Source organism: Myotis myotis, unplaced genomic scaffold, assembly GCF_014108235.1.
Source record: "Myotis myotis isolate mMyoMyo1 unplaced genomic scaffold, mMyoMyo1.p scaffold_m19_p_14, whole genome shotgun sequence".
NCBI classification, from domain to species: domain Eukaryota; kingdom Metazoa; phylum Chordata; class Mammalia; order Chiroptera; family Vespertilionidae; genus Myotis; species Myotis myotis.
Window position 1 is genome coordinate 33,649,090 of NW_023416318.1, and position 23,158 is coordinate 33,672,247.

General features: G+C 44.8%; 1 protein-coding gene, 1 non-coding gene and 1 pseudogene across 2 annotated transcripts in view; 2 read left to right on the forward strand and 1 right to left on the reverse strand.

The window, feature by feature from the left end:
* Nucleotides 1-23,158, reverse strand: part of MTA3 (metastasis associated 1 family member 3) — a 173,161-nt gene that overhangs the window by 133,308 nt on the left and 16,695 nt on the right. The window lies entirely within an intron of this gene.
* LOC118669439 lies at nucleotides 6,149-7,699 on the forward strand (annotated as a pseudogene).
* On the forward strand, nucleotides 19,456-19,561 carry LOC118669607. The gene has a single exon (XR_004972059.1). It is a non-coding gene; the product is annotated as a U6 spliceosomal RNA (small nuclear RNA).

Sequence of the window (23,158 nt, forward strand, 5' to 3'; positions counted from 1 at the left end):
TTTAAGAAGTAGGAGCTACAGGATCTGGTGAATTTGGAGAGGGATGGAGTTAAAAGCAACTGGGTGGAAAGAGGTTCAATTCAGTGAGTACAGAATACAGAAAGGGAAGCAAGTTGGGGAAAAAGAAATAGTCGACAGGTTCAGTGTTAGATGAGTTGCATTTAAGATGCTTTTGAGAACTTCCAGGTAGTTATTTCCTCTTTAGGAAAGAGATGGATGAACAGGCCTGAAGTTTAGGAGAGAGACCTGGGCTGGAAATATCTTCTTCTGAGTTACCATCAGCACAGAGACCCAGCCAGTCTTGTCTAAAGGAGTAAGCCAAACCCTGGCCCCAGGGGAAGAAGCAGGTTCCCTGAGTCCTTCAGCTTGGTGAAAACAGGTTTAGCAGGTCCGGGTTCAGAAGATCAGAGTCCAGGTCCAAATGTGCAAACATGCAGGGCATGGGCAGAGAGGCATACAAGTCATTGACCAAGACAGATGGTGAAGACAAGGGAGAATGCCCCAGGCTGACCATCCCACAAAGGCCGGCAGATTTCTCAGATAAAGACAGTTTTGTTCCCAGTTCTAGAAAAGCAGCCAAGGTGGGGTGGAGGAGGGAATACAGGAAGAACAGGAGAATGGATTTAACACAACCTGAAAAAGCAAATTTATTTTCTATCTCTCCCTTTTGCCTCTAAGATGGTAGTGGGTTGAATGGTGGACTCCCAAAAGATATGCCCACCTGGAACCTATGAATGTGACCTTATGTAGAAAAAGGGTATTTGCAGACAAAATTATGGATCTGGATATAATTTCATCCTGGATTAGGCTGAACCCTGAATCCAATGACAAGTGTACTGATAAGAGACAGAAGAAAAGATGCAAAGTGAAGAGAAGGCCATGTGAAGGTTGAGGTGGAGACTGAAGTTATCTATATATATAAAAGGCTTGCCGTAACCGGTTTGGCTCAGTGGATAGAGCATCGGCCTGAGGACTGAAAGGTCCCAGGTTCGATTCCGGTCAAGGGCATGTACTTGGGTTGCGGGCACTTCCCCAGTGGGGGATGTGCAGGAGGCAGCTGATCGATGTTTCTCTCTCATCGATGTTTCTAACTCTCTATTCCTCTCCCTTCCTCTCTGTAAAAAGTCAATAAAATATATTTTTTAAAAAATTAAAAAATAATAAAAAATAAATAAAAGGCTAATATGCTAAGTGTCCAACCATCCGACCAGTCACTATGACACGCACTGACCACCAGGGGGAGATGCTCAACGCAGGAACTGCCAAGCTGCAATGACTTGTCAGCGGTGCTTCTCAGGTGATGCACCCTGGAACCAAAGAGGAGGGAGTTTGATTCCTCACGGAACTGTGTGATTCCACCTTTGGCTGTGGGTTATGTTGTTGCTGGGGCACTGTTGGCCCCGAATCTGGTTTACTGCACACTTGCATTTGTGTTCCACACCCTATAAGATAGTAACTTTGCAGAGTGCCCTTTTGCACTCTGGGACCCCTTGGGGGATGCCGGAGAGCTGGTTTTGGCCCTGATCCCCGCAGGCCAGATGGAGGAACTCCACCTGCCAGAGGGACCCTGCTCACTCTACAGACGCTGGGGAGGGACCACAGGAGGTTGGCTCCAAGGCATGTCTGGCTCATCTTGCCCAGTCCTGCCCTGACGGCCACTTTCTAATTAATTTCCTTTCAATGTGCACAAATCCATGTACCGGGTCACTAGTGAATCTATAAGTAAGGACAGACAAAGATCATAACAACCACCAGATAAAGGGGAGAGACATAGAATCCTCAGAGCTCCCCAGAAGGAACATTCCTGATTTCTGACACCTTGATTTCTGACTTCTAGCCTTCAAAACTGAGAGAATAAATTTCTGTTGTTTGAAGTCACCTCCTTTGTGGTAATTTGTTACAGCAGCCCTAGGAAACTAGTATGGATGGTATCCTCCACTCAATTTTAAATAAACATAGATTCAGCCCAAAACTGAGCACTTTATGCAGAGACTAAGGGACACTGAAACAGAATAAGAGAATAAAAGAGAGGCTCTGGCCATTGTTTCTCAGTAGTTTTGGTTCACACACCAAGGGATCAAGAGTTCAATTCCCAGTCAAAGGCATGTACCTGGGTTGCAGATTTGATCTTCAATGTGTGTCTCTTTCATATCGATGTTTGTTTCTCTCTCTCTCTCTCTTCCACTCTCTCTAAAAAAAAAATAAATGGAAAAAATATCCTCAGATATGTATTAATCAAAAAAACTAAAAAACAAAAACAAAGGTTTCCAATAGAATGGTAGCTGTCATGGCCAATGGAGATATATTTTGAAGATAGAGCCAACAGTTCTTGCAGAACAATTGGATGTAGAAGATGAGAGGACAAATTTAAATGTTTCTAAATATCTGTTTGAAGACTGACAGCTATCAGAGGGGGGATTTGGGGCTGGGTGAAAAAGGTGAAGAGATTAAGCAAAAACAAAATAAAACAAAACTCACCAAACAGCAGTATGGTGATTACCAGAAGAAAGGGTGGTAGGAGAAGGTAGAAGAGGGTATAGGGGAGATAAATCATGATGGAAGGATACTTGGGCTGGTTAACACACAATACATACAGAGATAATGTATTATAGAATTGTACACCTGAGACCTATATAATTTTATTAACCAATGTCACCCCAATAAATTCAATGAAATAATATAAATAAATTAAATTAAAAATCCTATATAATAAAATCCTAATATGCAAATCGACTGAACGGCAGAATGACCGTTTGCTATGACGTGATCTGACCACCAGGGGGCAAACGCTCAATGCAGGAGCTGCCCCCTGGTGGTCAATACGCTCCCACAGGGGAGCATCACTCAGCCAGAAGCCAGGCTCACAGCTGGCGAGCACAGCGGTGGTGGCGGAAGCCTCTCCTGCCTCCAGGGCAGTATTGAGGACCCCTTGAGGGGTCCAGGACTGCAGGAGGGCGCAGGCCCGGCTGAGGGACCTCCCCTCCCCCCCGCCCCACCCCCAGTGCACAAATCTCATGCACTGGGCCTCTAGTAAGTAAGTAAGTAAATAAATAAATAAATATCTGTTTGGAGGTGTTAAACAGACAACTGGATCTGGGTTCCGGAGCTCAGCACAGAGGCCCAAGCTTTAAAAAAAAATTAAAAAATGCAAATTTGGGAGTTACCATTGTGTAAGCAATCTATGAAGCTGTGGACTTGTCAGATCACCAGGGGTATAGTGTAGAAGAGAGACAAGACAGTACTGAGAACAGAGGTTGGCTCTGTACCCTGACTACACCAGAGCTATTACAAAACTGAGCCCCACTCCCTGAGATTCCCATTTAATTAGTATGGAGTGGACCCCACTCTCAGTTTTAAAAGAAAACCCTCGGGCAATTCTAATGTGCAGCCAAGGTTGAGAGCTACTCATGTAGTGATCAGAAAGAGGAGAGCCACAAGGGGGGAATATGGGAGCAATGAGGGAGATAGAGAAAAGCCAGAGGAATACAGGCCCCGGAAGCCAAGCAAAATTGGATATGGCAAAGTGCCGGTCATTGTAGACCAACTCCCCTGCCATCTTTCCTGACTGTCCAGGTCCTAGGCAGCTTGAAATGAATTGATAGGGTTCTGGCCATAGATATTTTATTGTGTAGATGACCACAAGGGCAGGCAGGTGGGCTCCTGACACTCCCCAGACTGAGGGCTGGAGACCAGAATTTGCTCCTTTCATCAGCTCCTTTTATCTCTTATCTGTAGGTTTGTAGCAGCTGTGCTTTCCAAAAGGGACTGAGAGGGAAGTTTATTTGCACTCTTGATTTCAAAAAGGAGAGAAAATATTGGAGGACTCAAAGATAAACTTTGAACTACTGGATAAATAAATGGTTGTTTATGTCTCCTTTTATCCCTGCAAAGTTTTGGAAGAAAAAAAGCATGACTATTAAAGAGCTGCCCCAAGGAGCTTCTTTTATAAAGCCAGGCCAGGACCATATCATTAGTGGTAACCAACACAATATTTCCATTTATTTGCACAGATCAGAGAGCTGAGGAGCCTGCTCCAAGGAGAGGGCACCTGGAAGCAGTTTAGCCTTTTTGAGGTTTTGGCAAAGGACACCCAGGACCTGTCCAGTCAAATCCCATCGTCATCGTCGTCATCATTTCTTTTCTTTAAGAGGAGACAAAGTGTCCACCTCCTGGAAGCCCCAACGTCCATCCCCACCCCCACCCCCACCCCCAGGCTTCTAGTGTAATGGGATGAAATCTGAACTATGTTCTTGGACTAGAGGGCAGAGCCCGTGTTAGGGCCAGAATTCTGGAGGTAGAGGGAGAAGAGAAGGTTCCAGCGTTTCATGAAGCCTCCTTATTTCTCTGCCCTCGAACTCCGCTGCCTCCTCCTATCTGGTGTCCTTGTCCTCTGCTGCACACTCACACGGAGTCTAGGTCAGACCTTTCGAGGTGGCCCTGAAGTCTCTCCACCAGGCCAGAGCAACTTAGAAGCCAGAGCTTGAACATTCTGTGGCCTTGGTGTTCCCCACCAACACATCCACCCTCACACCCCTCCCACGGCCCCTGGGATCTGGGCTGGAGTGGGGACTGCTTGCCTGTCGCTATGACTCCCTCCAGGAGTGGGTTTGAGGCCGAGCCTTCAAACCTCAAGACTGACTTTTCTGTTTTAGTCCAGCCTCTCCCAGAGCAGCTGCAGCAGAGGGCAGGCCCCAGGACTTGAGGGATGGAGTGGCTCCCAGCCGGCGGCATGCGGATGCATTATTTATGATGCTGGTGTCAGCATGGCTCCCAGGCACCAGGGGAAATGGAAAAGGCACTTGGGCCTGTGCTGATTAAACTAAATATTTAAACAGGAATCAGGAATTGAGGCAAAATCCGTTTTTCTTCAGTAAGGCAGAGAGCGCCACAAATGTCTTCAAGGCTGGGGACGTGGTAAACACCACGCAGATGATGAGGAAAGGCTGGGAGCCTTGGTCTATGGCTCTCCAGCATGGCTGCCGCCGAGCTCCCTCTCTCTAGCAGATCTAAAAGGTTTGCAGGCTACGTGGGAGTCAGAACAGGGGAGGGGAGAAGGGAAGGCAGAGGAATGGTCATAGCCACTGTGGGAATGAGATTAGGAGACACCAGAACAAAGTCAGGTTGGATTCATGCCTCTGGCTGTTATTTCTCCAGTGGCTGCCATTTCCTTGTCTTACAAGATCTGTTCTATTGCATTCACCCACATTATCACTCTTACCTTTAGATTAGCTGGAAGGAGGGAGGTGGGATGTTGGGCAACCATGAACTAAAACTGTTGTCTTGATTCTTCTTATTTTTTATTTTATTATTTTGGTGTTTTTTCTTTTTTAAAAAATATGTTTTTATTGATTTTAGAAAAAGAGGAAGGGAGAGGGAGAGAAACATCAGTCAGCTGCCTCCTGTATGCCCCCTACTGGGGATCGAGCCCACAACTGGGCCTGTGCCCTGACCGGGAATCAAACCAGAGACCTCTCGGTGCATGGGTCTAAAGTCAACCAACTAAGCCACACCAACCAGTGCTGTCCTGAGTCTTCGTATCCCACCTGAGACAAGTCTCAATCACGAAAACTACCTCTACCCACTGCACACAAACACGGAGGAGACCCTACACAGAGGACACAGGGAGCCTGGCCCTTTTTTACAGAGACGAGAAATCGATTTGAGGAAAGACAAGATCCCAAAAGGAAATTTCCTGGTGGAAAGAAACGGCTGTCCTTTGCTCTAGCTTTTCCCACTGCATTTTCTCCTCCCTGTGGGGTTCCTCGCTTGCATTTTCACAGTAGTCACCTTCCCTGGCCCCCCAGAGATGTGCGTTTTCTCAGTCCCAGCATGAACAAGTGCCCTTTTCCTCCTTTCCTCTAAAGATAGCTGAGACAGGCTCCCATTTTCAAAATTAATTTTTATAAGGAACTTGGGAAAGAAAAGAAAAGAATTGCAGAAAATACAAATGGATAAGTTCAGTGCAACATTTTTGAGATTCTTGTGCTTAGTCAATGTGCTGTACTCTGGGTTACCTTGGATGAAATAGCATTCTGATTCTCAAGGGGTTCACTATCTAATGGGAAAGGCAGGCATGAGGATATATAAGTTATACTCTAATAAGGACCATAATACCCTTGAATTGGAAGCAATTAATATAGTTGCTGTAATGGCAAGGTTTGTCAGAGAAGGATGGAAAAAAGGTAATATTTGATCTGAACCTTCAATTAAAATATGGGTTTTGTCTGGGAAAGTGTCAGAAAGGACATTCCAGACAAAGGGAACTGCATATAGGTAGTACATGCATGACATATGAGAACCAATAGCAAGTTGGTTCAAGGCCAGATTGTAAAGGCCTTGAATGCTAAGCTAAGGAGTTTCCAGTGGTTCTCAACCTTCCTAATGCTGAGACCCTTTAATACAGTTCCTCATGTTGTTGTGGTGACCCCCAACCATAAAATTATTTTCGTTGCTACTTCATAACTGTAATTTTGCTACTGTTATGAATCGTAATGTAAATACCTGATATGCAAGATGTATTTTCAGGGGTCGCGACCCACAGTTTGAGAACCGCTGACTGCCCTAAACCAACATGAGTATACAGGGTGTCCCAAAAAATGTATATACACTGTAACAGCTGATAGCTCACTTGATAGGTCTTTCTTTGCAGATTTAACCCATTGGAATTAATTATTCAAAGTGTTTATACATACTTTGGGGACACCCTGTATTTGTATTTAAGAAATATACTAGTGGCCTGGCCAGGTAGCTCAGCTGGTTAGAGTGTCACTCCAGTACACCAAGGTTGCGGATGCGCTCTCCAATCAGGACATACACAAGAAGCAACCAATGAATGCATAAATAAGCGGAACAACAGATCTCCCTCTCTCCCTCCCTCCCTTTCTCTCTCTAAAAATCAATCAATAAATTAAAAATTTTAAAAGAAGTATAGTCACCCTGGCCAGTGTGGCTCAGTTGGTTGAGTGTTATCTCATGTACCGTGAGGTCTCCAGTTGGATTCCCAGTCAGGTGCACATGCCTGGAGGGGGTGTGCAGGCGGCAGTAGATCAATGTTTCTCTTTTTCAGTGTTTCTCTTTCTGTCCCTGTCCCTAGCTCTCTCTCTAAAATCGATTTAAAAAGAAAAAAAGTATAGTGGCTAAAGTGTAATACATTGGCATTTTGGTTTATGTAACAGTCTCCTGTGAGTTGGCATAAATATATCACGCTTCTAGACCTGCAGAGCTGACAATACAACACCCTTTTCCCAGCTGGTAAGGTGCTTGGTTCTCTGATGAAGCTAAGGCCACGTTGGGATGAGGCCCTCACTTCATCTGGCAACCAGCACCGCTCAGGGCAGCACTTGCCCACACCTTGGCCTCTGTCTAGGAGCTCACCTGTATCCATTCAGCCTTATCCTGCGCAAGGATGAGGTGACGGTTACGGAGGATAAGATCAGTACCCTCATTATAAAGCAGCCGGTGTAAATGTTGAATATTTCTAGCCAGGCTTATTTGCAAAGGCTCTGGCCAATGTCAACATTGGGAGGCTCATCTGCCAGGTAGGGGCTGGTGGACCTGCCTCTGCAGCTAGTGCTGCACCAGCAGGAGGTCCTACCCACCCCCACCCCCACTGCTGAGGAGAGGAAAATGGAAGAAAAAATGGAAGAAAAAATACTCTGAGGAGTCTGATGAGGACATGGGCTTTGGTCTTATTTACTAAACCTCTTTTGTAACACATTCAATAAAAAGCTGAACTCTGAAAAAATGAAATAAAATACTGCCACCCTGTAAAACAGGTAGGCTCCCTACAAGACAATTTCAACAGAGAAAAGTATTCGAGAAGACAAGGGAGCAATTAGAGCTAATAGCTGAAGTTCCTTTCTTTTATTTTGGTGTTATGGACTGAATGTTTGTGTTTCCCCATAATTTGTATGTTGGAATTCTAATGTGAAGCTCTAATACTATTGTGATGGTATTAGGAGGTGGTGGGGCGGGGGGAGGTATCTTTGGGAGGTGATTCCATTAGGGTGAAGCCTTTAGGAATGGGGTTACTGCCTTTATAAAAAAAACTCCAGGGAGCTCTCTTACACTCTTTCCTCCATGTGAGGGTACAACAAGAAGTTGGCACTCTGCAACCCAGAAGTGGGCTGTCACCAGAATCTGAACATGCTGTCATCCTGATCGCGGACTTCCAGCCTCCAAACTGTGAGAAATAAATTTCTGCTGTTTATAAGTCACCCAGTCTATGGGAAAGGCAAAAATGACTCAAATATGAGAGGTGGTATTTATTCCCTGAGGACCCCTCCTGGGGATTGGCCCCCACTTCAGATACCCCACATGTCTGAAGTCTCAGGAGTCCCGGAGGATGAGACCAACCCAGGTCCTAGAGAATTCTATCAATGGGAAACAAATGAAGATATGGGGGCTCCTGAGAGAGGGGATTATTTAAGCTGAAGAACTTGAGAGAGGTAGTTACTCAGGCTTATGAGACTTCCAGATGACGGGAGCTTGGAGCTTTTTAGGAACCTGGAATCATCCACATTTGAAAAATTTGAAGATTGAAGTTGTCCAGGCCTTTGAAAAATTAAATGAAGAGATAACAGATGGTAAATTTTTTAAAAAAGGAGCCTGGCTGGCATGGCTCAGTGGTTGAGCATCAACCTATGAACCAAGAGTCATGGTTCGATTCCGGTCTGGACACATGCTGGGGTTGAGGGCTCCATCCCCAGTGGGGGGCGTGCAGGAGGCAGCCAATCAATGATTTCCTCTCATTGATGTTTCTATCTCTCTCTCCTTCTCCTTACCTCTCTGAAATTAATTTAAACAATATTTTTTAAAAAGGAAACATTAAGCAACTTGAGAAGAAATAAGGGGTAATGGTTGACCAAAATTTATAATAGTGTCAAGGATGTGGTTCTATGTTCCCTCTGCTGTCTCTGTGGGCACTGAAGATAGATGAGTTTGCAATTCCAGGTAGCGGCGCTCTGATCCACTTTCCTGAATCAAGTACAGAAACACACATTTTAAAATTAATTTGTTCGTAGAAACAAGGCTTAACATTTGCAAAATAACTTAAATGTCTGAGAAATTTAGAAGACTGACACACAAAAAAAGCTACAAAATATATTAAGTAGTATAAACAGGTAGGCATATAGAGGTGAGAAGATTGGCTATAATCTTGGCACCCAACAGTATTTAACTCTCAGGGCAGGAAGTGGAAGGCGTATGAAAAATTAATTTTCTGCCCTGGCTGGTGTGACTCAGCTGGTTGAACATCCTCCCATGCACCCAAAGGTTCCGGTTCAATTCCCAGGCAGGGCACATACCCAGGTTGTGGGTTGGCACGTACGAAGGCAACCAATGGATATTTTTCTCTCACATCGATGTAACTTTTTTACTCTCTCCCTCTTCCTCTAAAATCAATAAAAACCTATTTCTAAAAAATTTAGTTTTCTTCTGTGTACTTACACATTGTTTGAAATTTTTTCCAATGAGAATGTGTTAGATATTCATCAAAAACATTTTTTTAATTATGGGGGGATAAACAACAGACAGAGACACAAAATTATAGAGTAGAACTTTTCTGAAGCCAAGTTTATCAGTGCAGGGATTTTCACCTTCTCTTGGGTGTCCTGCTTGACCTTTTGCTTACACCAATCCCAGAGCCAACCAGGCTGTCTGCTGGGCAGAAAGAAAATATGGAGGAAGACACTGAGGCAGAAGGAAAGGCAGAAAACTTCACCAACTTTGCTGTGTACCTCCTATTCCTGTGCCTTTCTGAGATATAGCCCCATTGCACCTCCAGGTTCATGAGACACTCCTCTCCTTAACAATAATAACAAACCCCCCTGCCCCTACCCCTGCCCCTCTTTTTTGGTTAAAATAACTTAAATTAGCTTACATAAACCAAAAGAAAACAAAACACCTACAATAAGAAGATGCCACCAGACCATGAATGCTTGTGTCCTATGTCACCAGAATCCCCTGAGTCCCCAGGCTAACAGGAAAGTTTATTGTGTGGAGACCACAGGGGGCCACTGGAGGGTTTAAGCAAGGATGTGATAAGCTTTTTAGAAACAGTACCTTTCAGAAGCAGCAAGGAGGACCAATCTGAGACAGACAAGTCTGAAGCAAGGCGTCCAATTACAAAAAGCTATTTCAACAGGCCAAGGGAGAGGTTGTTTTAAGACATGCTTCCTCCTATTCTGCTCTAAATTTGCTGATTGAAATTCACTTGCATTCTTAATTATTCATTAATACAAGAGAGAGAGAGGGAAGAGACAACCAAATCCCTACAATAACTACAAGACCTTATATTATTCTATCAAGGTTATCATGAGTATAAAAATAACCTTGGCTGGTGTCTCCACAATCTAGTCCATACTCCTTAGCATAATAATCAAGGCTAGTCTTTACAAGCTGTCCTCAAGTTCCCCTTCTCAGTCTCATGTCCTACCCTTCTCTGTCTACTCCGCCAGCTCGGAACCACTCTTGCTCGTTGAGCAGGACATGGCCTTTTTCTGGCCTTGGCCTCTACAATCACATCCTCAGGATCTGGCCCCCCCTCCTTCCTCACTGGGTGAACCTCTCAGCTTATACACAAACCTCCTCCCCAGAGCACTAACACCCCTCAATGGTTCTATTGAAATACCATGATTATTTGGGCCTGTCCACCCACTGCACCAGCAGGCTCCAAAACTGGCTGTTTCACAGGAGCACCGGGCAGGCAGGGCACTTTGTTTTCTAATTGTTGGGTTTGTTTGTTTTTACTAGACACCCCCAGGCCCTACCCTAGACCTACAAAATCTGTGTCTCTGGGGCAGGGGCCCAGGAATCTGTATGTATAGAGTCCTCCATTGATTTGTAGTCATCAGCCAGGAGTGGGAGGCCTCTGTAGCTCATGGACCACATCGTTGTGAAGCTTCCCAGACCAGCCCCACTGGCTCCCTTAGGGCTTTGTTCCCACCTCTGTGCCTCTCTTGTGATGGGGCGGAAGGAGAAGAAGAAGCTAGGAAAATTCCTTGGCAAGTAGAATGGGAAAACTGAGACAAATAGCTGAACAAACTGGCCGAGGAATTTACAGCCAGATACAGAAGGTTGCCTCCTTAGAGATAACACCTACGCCTCAGCTGTATTTCAGCACCTGCCTCAGAAAAGCAGCAAAGCCAGGCTGGCGATGCCAGGACCAGCTGCAAAGACCAATCAGTGGAGACCCGGACCATGAAAAGGCACACCTGGAGAAGCTGATGACTATTCGACTGAATTCTCCCCTAAGACCTCCCCTAAATTCCCAGCCTTTAAAAACCCTCCACATTGAGGACCTAGTTCACACTCTCCCTCCCAGGAGCACTCCTGACCCTTCAGCCTCTGCCTCTCTTCCCCCACAGATGTGCAACTCCTAAACCCTAAGGGACCTCAGAGGCTTGCAGCCCGAGGAGGAATAGGCAGCGGCAGCTTGTCCTGGGCTAACTCCCCGAACCTGTCTCCAAGGCCCCTTTTCTCTACTTCTCTGAACCAAACCAGCCGCCTGGGCTCATGTCTTCCCTATAGTATTTCTGAAGAGCCAAAGCCGGCTCTCCTGTTCCCTTTTCTCTCCCAGCCCCTCCCTGTTTCACTGCCCCCAGCTTTAATAAACGCACCCTCAAAGTCACTTGGAAACCTGCTGTGAACTCTTTCCTGCACAGAGTCAAGAACCCACACCCTCTAGGCCGGCCTGAGGCCGACCCACTCGGGCTCAGTCCATTTTCTGGTAACAATGGAGTCTGTGTGACATGGGTCCCATTCTAACATATTGTATAGTTTACTTGTCTACGTGTCCCACCCAGCTTTCTGTCTACCCACGTGTCCTGTCTCCTATCCGAATGTCAGTCGTTGAGGGCAGGGACCCCATCAGGTACCACCACAGATTCCGTGAACATGGATGCTTGGGAAGGATTTACAACATGCATAAAGCAGAAAAAGCTTCAGTGTGGTGCTCATAAGTTCCCTGCAAACACCACTCTATTTAGAGGCTTTTAGTTCTTGGCTGATTTGACTAGCAAAACAGATGATCTATGACCTGGTTGCCAAGTTGGACGGTAGGCAGCAGCTACCCCTAGATTTGATTATATATATTTTACTAAAAAACAGAGAGGTCCCCGGGAGCTCAGGGTCTTGCTCTAGGTCACAAGGCCAAGTAGGGCAGAGGAACACATCCTAATTCCGGGTCCGGGACTGCCAGCCCCGTGTGGGAACAGGCAACACACTCCTCTAATCTCCCTTCAGCCTTTGTTTGAGCAGAGCCACTTCATTAGCATATAACAAAGGACCCGTAGGTGCCTTCCTGTTTGCCATTTACAAGTTAAGTGTCCACAATCACCAGGGGCCCCCATTGTCTTTGCTATGAGCTGAAGTTAATGGTTTTTTATTCAACTCTAAGAGCCTCCCTCCCCGACCCAACCAGCTTACCTACCGATTGAATTCCCGAATCAGCCAATCGCGGCTCCAGGATCGTCACAGTGTACCATTAAAATTGTGATTACCTTCCTTTCATTTCTGGGGATCTTTCTGGGGAGGAGAATTAAGATACCCTGCTTAAAAGATGTCAGCCACCATAATATCAGGCTGTACATTCTTACAACGGCCTCCAGGCATTGTGGGAGGCTCGGGTCTTAGGTCAAAGGCCTGGTCTGGAATCTCAACTCCATCCCCCACTGACTTGAAGAGCGGGGAGCCCTGGGCCTTGGTTTTCAGGCTGGTAAGTAGTCTGCCCTTGTATCCCACATTTCTGAGATCGTATCATGTATTAAAAACGGTTTGTAATCTTTAAACCCTCTTGAAAACCTGCCATGCACCAGGCACAAAAACTAGAGGCTTTGCACACTTTTTTTTCCAGTGGGGTAGGCATTTTATTGTTAAAAAGAACATCGCAGGCCCAAAATAGTGCCACTTATGCCCATGATACCAAACCTAGACTTAATGCCTCACTTAACTGCAGTTTCAATCCTTACCAGAAATATAATCTTAATCAACCAGTCTAAAATTTTCTGGCCAACACTGATGAGGTAATCTGTCATGTGGGTCCTCTCCATCCTCCCCCCCCCCCCCCTCCTCCCTTTAGGATGAAGAAGCAATCTGCATGATAAAACCCTTACTGTTCCCTCCCCACCACACACCTGGACTAAAAAATAATCTTCTGCTAACTGTAACCTTGCCCCACCCATCTGCCTGTAAAGAACCTTCCATTTTGTACAGCCCCTTGGAGTGCCTATTTATTTATTTATTTAAATATATTTTTATTGATTTCAGAGAGGAAGGAAGAGGGAGAGAGAGATAGAAACATCCTTGATGAGAGAGAATCATGGATCAGCTGCCTCCTGCAAGTCCCCCACTGGGGATCGAGCCCACAACCTGGACTTGTGCCCTTGACTGGAATTGAACCTAGGACCTTTCAGTTCGCAGGCTGACCTTCTATCCACTGAGCCAAACCGGCTAGGGCTGGAGTGCCCATTTAGTTGCTCCATGGAATGCTCCTGATTCATAATATGCTTAACAAAATCAGCTGGATCTTCAAATGTACCCTGTTGAATTTTGTTTTTAAAATAGAGCCAGAGGCATGGACAATTTGAACAGACTGACAAATGCCAGAGGGGAGAGGGGTGGAGGGACTGGATAAAGGAGGTGAAGGGATTAGCTAAACAACATGTATGCATAGCCCAGGGACACAGACAACAGTGTGGTGAGGGTCGAGGGGGAAGAGGGCGGGAGCTGGGTGGAGGTAGGCAAAGGGGGAGGGGAAGAGGGACATCTGCAATAGTGTCAACAATAAAAACTTTAAATAAAAACATTATATTCTTTCATATTTAGGTAACCAGATTCCTCCTTGACACCTCTCCCATGCAAGAGTGCCACGTCCCTCCATTTTTTATTAAATCCAACTCACTGACTCTCTCAGGGAGACCACGGCCTTCCCTGCCCAGGTTCTCGCCCACAGCATTTCTCTTCTGAACTACTGGCAAAGCTTTGCATTTTGCTAGGTTCTTTCTATATTCCAGAGGGATCTCTTTGTCCTGCAAATCTCTTGAAGCTGCTCCCCGAAGATGCTGTACTGGCCCCTCTACAGTTTAGCTGGGCCAGAACTGCCAGTCCCCCGCCTCCCTCCCCCACCACACACACTCTGCTCCAGTGAAATGCTAAACACTCTGAAAGCTGCTCCTGTGCTCCTTCCGTCTCCTAGCCTTTTATTCTGATGATCCTTTCCCCTTAGATTCCACCTGGCAATTCCTACTCAGGACTTAATATTCCTCTTCCCAAAGCACGTAGACTGATGGATGCTCCTCCTCTGGGCTCCCTTAGCACTTGCGCATAGCTCCATTATGGCACATTGCATTCCTATGCCTTGCTCTGGAATATACACTCTGGCATCTAGGTTGGAAAATACTTGTTTCAAGAAGGGTGAGAGATTGACATTAATAGGGTGTAAAGAGGAGGTGAGGTGTAATGCCTGGCACATAATGGGGGATGCAGCTGGACAAGTAAAAGCTAGAAAAATCTTAAGAGCTTTGATTGCTAAGCAGCTTTGGTAGGTGATCAGGAGCTTTTCATGTGGAGAGCAACACTGGACTTATTTTTTTTTTAATGTTTTTTATTGATTTTAGAGAGAGAAAGGGAGAGGGGGGAGAGAGAGAAACATTAATCCCTACTGGGGATCAAGCCTGAAATCCCTATACTGAGCATGTGCCCTGATCAGGAATCGAACCAGTGACCTCTCAGTGCATGGAAAACTCTCAACCAACTGAGCCACAACGGCCAGAGTCTGGACTTATGTTTTTAAAAAGATAATCTGATTCTAGCATGGAAAATGGACTGGAGGACAGAGAGAGAAAATGTAAGATAGTGAGGAGTTCATTGCAGTTGTCCAGATAAGACATGAATGTTTACCCAAAAGGGACAGATGGAGAGGATGCAGGGAGGCGTCTAGCTTGGCAGTAGTTATAAGGAAATGCCATTGAGTGCTTGTTTGGTAATGTGGTAAGAGCAAATTTGTGGGGAAAGATAGTTTTGTTTTAGTCACAATGAATTTTGAATATTTATAACAATACATAGTGCAGTTGGAAATACATATAGAGCTGAGTCTAGAGGGGAGGACTACAGTATAGATTTATGCGTCTTTTCTAGAGATGGCAGTTAAAACCATAGAATTGGATAGGATCACTGAAGGGAAAATTGTAGAGTGAGATAATACTAACATTTTTTCACATGTCTCTTCTTGTTATGATGTCACAAAATCCGTAAGTGACATTAGTTTATCTACTTGAGAATTCACTTTGAGGACAGCGTTCTTTGGGATTAAAAATATTGGTGGCCCTAGTTGGTGTGTCTCAGTGGATAAAGCATTGGCCCGTGGACTGAAGGGTCCCGGGTTTGATTCCGGTCAAGGGCATGTACCTCGGTTGCAGACTCGATCCCTGGCCCCAGTTGGGTGCATGTGGGAGGCAACTAATTAATGTGTGATTGATGTGTCTCTCTCACATCTATGTTTCTCCCACTTTCTAAAAATCAATGGAAAAATATCCTCCAGTGAGGATTAACAAAAACAAAAAATCTAGATGATCTCATGACCAAGCTGTTTTCTGCTTCTGTCATCACCCGGACTCTAAGCGTTAGAGGCCTCTGCTCTCTCTAGGACCAAAACAAACCATTACATTGATCAAAGAATGGGTTGTTCAAGGTAAGATATTCGTTGATTGTCAACTGCCAACTGTTGCCAAGTATGCAGGCAAGAAATAAAAAGGGTGGTCCTGGCTGTTCATTACTCCTCTCTTCCCACTTGGGGATCTGTCTCAGGAAGTTCTCAGAAAGATTCTAACAACAAGCATTCTCTGAGAACTCACCCACCCCCTGCACAGGTGGGTCTAGGGGCATGGTTATCATCTGAGACTCTATTCCCCTGACTGTAGCTGACTGGAGTAGGGGAAGACCCTTTAGAAGAAAAATAACTTAATAATAAATAAACATTTTATGATTTTAAAAAATAAATTCAGTGAAGTTAAAAAAAAGCATAGAGGAAGACCCCTGGCTCAAGTAGGTCAGTTACTCAAGAATCTGGGGGTGGGACAGGCACTTGGGAGGCTGTGTACTTGATGTAGGAGTATATACTCATTTTGGAATGGTGGGGGTGTGAGGCAGCTATCTTCCCCATGAACACAAAGAAAGCTAATCTGCAGAGAAAGTACATTAAAGCAGGGATAATCAGCATAGCCCCAGGTGGGGGGCGGGGGGGGGGGTGGCAGGTGGAAACACTGAAAAACTGAGAAAATGGCTACCTAGCTACCTTACAGCCTTTCATGTCCAGATTTTAATCTCTCCAATGCCCATAGGTTCTGTCATCCTTTTTGCCTAAGCTGACCTAAGCAGACTTCTTTTTTTTTTTTTTTTTAATATATTTTATTGATTTTTCACAGAGAGGAAGGGAGAGAGATAGAGAGAGTTAGAAACATCGATGAGAGAGAAACATCGATCAGCTGCCTCTTGCACATCCCCCACCGGGGATGTGCCCGCAACCCAGGTACATGCCCTTGACCGGAATCGAACCCGGGACCTCTCAGTCCGCAGGCTGACGCTCTATCCACTGAGCCAAACCGGTTTCGGCCAGACTTCTTTTTTTAAAAATATATTTTATTGACTTTTTTACAGAGAGGAAGGGAGAGGGATAGAGAGTTAGAAACATCAATGAGAGAAACATCAACTGGCTGCCTCCTGCACACCCCCTGCTGGGGATGTGCCCGCAATCAAGGTACATGCCCTTGACTGGAATCGAACCCAGGACCCTTCAGTCCGAAGGCTGACGCTCTATCCACTGAGCCAAACCGGTCAGGGCTAAGCAGATTTCTATTATTTACCAGCAAGGACCCCTAACTAATTGGGAGTAGCCATCTGGGTAAGGGAACCAAGGAGAGAAGCAGTTAGAATAGACATTATTGAGAGCACTCGGGAGATACCTAAATCCTATCAATAGGCTGAGGATATCTTTAGGACTGAAATGGCTTTAGTAAAAATTGTAACTTAATCAACTGCTACCATGACTGAAAGATACCAAAGGGTACAGGAGTCTAGTACAAAATGAGTGCTTTGCAGTGTTTATTGAATGGATAAAGCTAAAATGCAAACATCAAATTGGGGAGAAATTTACAACAAAGGGCAAAACTTTTTCTCTGTATTTTCATCTCATTTTAATAAAGGTTTCTACAAAGCATTATCTTGTCTGTCCATAGTCAGGCTCCTCCTTCCCCTCACCCCACTCAATGTTAATGTCTGGACAGGGTTGTGATGCACACTGGACCAATCAGAACTCTCCCCTGGGCATTTTAAAAATTTCTATCCAGAGGGAGGAAGATGCAGCTCCTTTTTGGGGGTAGATGTGAGGCTGATTTGGCAGACAAATTCCCAGCTGAGCAGAAGCCAGTCTGCAGCAGGAAGGAAAGTTGCAGATGATGCAGGGAGACGGTGCCGCTTAAGTGACTCCAGCTGTCCCTGAGGCCAACTGCACCTGCCCTTCTTGCAGTTTGGTTATAAGAATCAATAAAGCCACCAACTGGGACACCTGTCAAACATGGGACACAAGTGATCACTACTACACACTCCTAATCACCCAATTGCTACTGATGCAGGATTGCTTTAGAGATGGTCTTCAACCTGTCCCTGTGCACAGACTTGATTTGCTCTATGCTCCCTTCATTTGTGAGAACCAGGGGGAGATGGAAGGGTCAATGCTCTATGGCTTATCTTTTATCCACATGCCCATGCTGGAAGCTGCAGAACCATTCTGAGGGTCCTTTCAGAGTGATCCAGGTCATCAACATGTACCCAAGGGGTACAAATGTATTGCCCACTCCAACATTCATTTTCCTCTTTCTTCTCAGTGGTAGAATCTTGATTTTATTCAAGGCACCCATTCACCTATCTAAATACCATTTCCTATCCCCTGTACTAAGTTCTGGCCAATGAAATATAGAGCATTGTGCCCTAACCGGTTTGGCTCAGTGGGTAGAGCATTGGCCTGCGAACTGAAGGGTTCCGGTCAAGGGCATGTACCTTGGTTGCGGGCACATCCCCAGTAGGGGGTGTGCAGGAGGCAGCTGATCGATGTTTCTCTCTCATTGATGTTTCTAACTCTCTATCCCTCTCCCTTTCTCTCTGTAAAAAATCAATAAAATATATCTTTTTAAAAAAGGAAAAGAAATATAGAGCATTGTATGGTACTACTGGGAGTCTCTTAAAAAGAAGGAAATGGTCTTACTCCTGCACTTTTCAATTTTATTCTACCAGGAATGTGGAACTCTAATGGCCTTCCTGCATCATGAGACAATAAACCAATGATAGCTCCTCTGTAATCCAGGACCCAAGTTCCCTCTATCTTGCTTCTTTGTCCTCATTAGCTCATTTCTCATGGTCCACGATGGCTGTTAGAAATCCGTGTGTCCCTTTCTCATTAGGCCCAGTTGCATATAATAGACTAAGATCAAAAAACCAGTAGCAAAACAAAACAGAAGATTATTTCTCTCAAATTTTTTTTCTCCTTGAGAAATAAAGTTTTCTCTTGTTTATGCGACCTTTATTTTGGGCTGTTGACCTTAAACAAATAGACTGCCATATATTTCTCCAGCAAAATGTGTTTATTCAGAAACAACAAAGAATTGCAATATGCAACATGCAGGTCTAATGGCAAACCCCGCCCAAGTCCAGAGAAGCTGCTCTTTTGTGGACTTGGGAGGAGCTGTTGTAAAAGGTCTCAAGTCCATTGAAGGAAACTGAAAGGTCAAAGTATAGTGACTTGTCATTGACGTGAGCTGTGTAAGTCTCCCATTGGCTGAGCTGTTACTGGGCAGGGAGGAATCTTTTCTTCCTCCTGCTGAGGTAGACAAGTAGTATCACTTTCTGTCAGAGATGCAAGGTGCCTCTCCCTGTTGGGGTCAATAGTGTATGTTGAGTGATATGTGCCTGAAAATGGTCTTCTAGAGGCCCTTCCTCCACATACACCATTTTAAATGAGGTTTCTGCTTATTAATTTTCACAAGGCTTTGTCTGTTTTATGTAACTGAACCTAATTAAGTAACCTAGGGCACTGGAGTGTATATTGGAGTCCGTGATGGGGCCGGTTCCAGGCCCACGTACAGTAAAGGGTACGGCCCTGAGGGAATCTGCTCCCACCTTCAGCATCCTCCCAAACTTGTTAAACCTTGCACCGAGCAAACTGGGCAGAGAGACTTCATCTCAGCTACTTGTGAGAGGAGGAAGTCTGAGAGGGGTGTGCTCTTTACCTTTGCCTCTTTATTGAAGGTAAGGCTTCAGGTTTGATAATGTCCCTGCTTCTTTGTTTCCTTGTCTTAGGACGTCTCTCCAGTCTAGAGCCAGAGTCTAGAGCACCACTGCCCAATAATGTGAGCTGTAAAGGGGATTTAAAATTTTCTAGTAGCCACATCTAAAAAAGTAAAAAGGGTGCTCACTTTGGCAGCACATATACTAAAATTGAAACAATCGAGAGAAGATTAGCATGGCCCTGTGCATGGATGACACACAAATTCATGAAATACTCCATATTTTAAAATAAATAAAAAAATGAATACATAAATAACTAAAAAGATAGGTGAAATGAATTTTAATAATACAGTTTACTTAACCCAAATATATATGAAATATTATCATTTTCAATATCAATATAAACAGAATCATTATAAATTCGATTGGATCAAACATAATATCAAAATTATAAATGAGGTATTTTACATTCCTTTTTTGTTCTAAGTCTTTGACATCCAGTGTATATTATACATGTACAGGGCATCTCAATACTTCCATGTGACTAGTGGCATACTGTACAGAGCAAGTTTAGAATCTGCTTCTTTTCTCCTCCCAAGCCAGCCAGCCCATCTTCCTGTCTCTCGTTGTAATCTCATTGTAAGGTTTTGCCTCTCAGCCTGACCCTTTTGGATTGATGCATTTTTTTGGAGTGCTCTTGGACCTTTCAGATCCTTTTCTCCTGGTGCACAATGATGGACCAGCCCATCTCCATTCCGTGCCTAGCCCTGATGACTTCAGTAGTCTAAAAGGAAAGGTCAGGTGGGTGAAGTTCCTTGGGTGCTTCTCAAGTACACGGATAATCCTTTTACATAGGCAGTTTCACATCACTGCTTCCCAAGAGTTAAGGCCTTGCGAAGAAAACAGAGTGGGAGGGAGAATCACCTAATGAGTAAGATTATTCCTGATTGCCAATCACTTGGGAAATTGGCAAGTCTTCAGATTGGAAATGAAAATTGGGGAATAGGGCAAAGGCAAGTGCAGAAGGACTTTCTCTTGCATGGCTGTTGGCACCTAAAGAAATGTGAGGATCTGGAGCATGAGGGATCAAAACTAGGGCCTGGTAAAGTTGGGCTAATTCCTGTGGGTAGAGCAGTGACCTTCAAACAGTACCCTGTGAAGTTCCTAGTTTGTGGAGATCCTGTAGGGCAGTGGTTCTCAACCTTCCTAATGCCGTGACCCTTTAATACAGTTCCTCAAGTTGTGGTGACCCCCAATTTCATCGTTACAAATTGAACATAATTAAAGCATAGTGATTAATCACAAAAACAATACGTAATTATATATGTGTTTTCCGATGGTCTTAGGTGACCCCTGTGAAAGGGTTGTTCGACCCCCAAAGGGGTCGCAACCCACAGGTTGAGAACCGCTGCTCTAGGGGCTGCCTGAAATAGGATGGAGGGGGAACAAAAAGGAGGCACAGTAGATAGAAATCTGAGCTCCCCAAGCTCCCCTTCAACCTGAGCAGGGTATCTTTTATATATTTATACATTGAGGTTTTGCATATTATTTCTTATTTATTTATTTACTAAGGCCCAGTGCACGCCATTCATGTACTGGGGGATGGGGGGGGCGGTCTCTCAGCCTGGCCTGCATCCTTTCACAGTCTGGGAGCCCGTGGGGGATGTCTGACTGACAGCTTAGGCCCATTTCCTGCGCTGCTGTGTAGGCGGGCCACTGTGCTTGCCAGCTGTCAGCCCAGCTTGTAGCTGAGTGGTGCTCCCCCTGTGGGAGTGCACTGACCACCATGGGGAAGCTCCTGTGTTGAGCGTCTGCCCCCTGGTGGTCAGTGTGTGTCATAGCAACTGGTCGTTCTGCTGTTTGGCCTATTTGCATATTGCCCTTTTATTATATAGGATTTTTAAATCCTTGCCCAAGGATATTTTTTTTTTTTTTAAAGCATTCTTTTTGTTTCTTTCCTTGCTCTGCCACATTTATTTATTTATTTATTTATTTATTTATTTATTTTTTTTAAATATATTTTATTGATTTTCTACAGAGAGGAAGGGAGAGAGATAGAGAGTTAGAAACATCGATGAGAGAGAAACATCGATCAGCTGCCTCCTGCACATCTCCTACTGGGGATATGCCCGCAACCCAGGTACATGCCCTTGACCGGAATCGAACCTGGGACCTTTCAGTCCACAGGCCGACGCTCTATCCACTGAGCCAAACCGGTTTCGGCGCCCAAGGATATTTTTTTCCATTGATTTTTAGAGGAGGAAGAGGGTAAGGAGAGAAACATCCATGTGAGAGAGACACATGGATTGGTTGCCTCTCGCATGCACCCAGATGAGGGCTGGGAATTGAACCTGCAACCAAGTTGTACCCTTGACCAGGAATCAAACCTGAGACCCTTCGGTCTGACACTCTAACCCAGCCGTGGGCAAACTACGGCCCGCGGGCCGGATCCGGCCCGTTTGAAATGAATAAAACTATTGAGAAAAAAGACCGTACCCTTTTATGTAATGATGTTTACTTTGAATTTATATTAATTCACACAAACACTCCATCCATGCTTTTGTTCCGGCCCTCCGGTCCAGTTTAAGAACCCATTGTGGCCCTCGAGTCAAAAAGTTTGCCCACCCCTGCGAGTCTAACCCCAGGGCACTATTTAATTTTTTTTAATGCATTTTTCATCTTTAAAAAAATGTATTTTTATTCAGAGAGGAATGGAAAGGGAGAGATAGAAATATCAATGATTAGATAATTGACAAGCTGCCTTCTGCATGCCCCCACTGGGATCGAGCCAGCAATCTGGGCATGTACCCTGACTGGGAATTGAACTGTGACTCTTGGTTCATAGGTTGAAGCTCAACCACTGAGCCACGCTGGCCAGGCACTATTTATTTTTTAAGTGGCTCTACCTAAAATAAACAAAAACCTGAACATCGCTGAGATAGATGAAAAAAACTGATGCTAATAGAGGGTAGGTGATTTTCCTAATCACACAGCTAAGCAGTGGTAAAGCCAGGATTCAAATGACCAGTTATATTTCCTAAAGCGAAGGCCCTTTTAGAAGAGAAGAAGCTAATTCCCTTGGCCTTTACAAAAACATGTGCTGCCTAGAGAGTCATGAGACCAAGAAGAGAGCTTATGGTATCTGATGGGAGAATGAATCTTTAACATTCAGTGATAATATCTGGGTGTAACGAACTCTCCTTGAGAATGTGGCCCTAACAAGCAGAGAAGTCTTAGGACTCTACAAAAGATTTTTGACATTTTTATATATCAAGAAACAGCTCTTTGGACATTCAGCTGGTTGTCCGAGGCCACAGACTTTCCATCCTAGAACCATGGCCCAGTTTGTCCGTAACCTCATGGAGAAGGCATCTGCACTGGTAAATGCTGTTGTGATTTACTTGAAATGTAGATTGGCCACATTTTGGCACTATGCCAAGGTTGAGCTGGTTCCTCCAGCTCTTGCTAAGATCCCTAAAGCTATTCAGAGCTTGAAAAAAAAAAAAGTAGTATTCTTGCCCTGATTGGTTTGGCTCAGTGAATGGAGCGTCGGCCTGGGGACTGAAGGGCTGAAGGGTCCCGGGTTCGATTCTGGTCAAGGGCATGTACCTTGGTTGCGGGCACATCCACAGTAGGGGGTGTGCAGGAGGCAGCTGATCGATGTTTCTCTCTCATCGATGTTTCTAACTCTCTATCCCTTTCCCTTCCTCTCTATAAAAAATCAATAAAATATATTTTAAAAAAATAGTAGTATTCTAACTGGTAGCTTCCAATGCTCAAAGTTAAGGAAGCTCTGCTGAATGGTTTGGTAACCACTGAGGTGTGGTTGTGGTTTTATGTCGGCAAGATCATAGAAAAGCGTGGCATCATTTGCTATAATGTT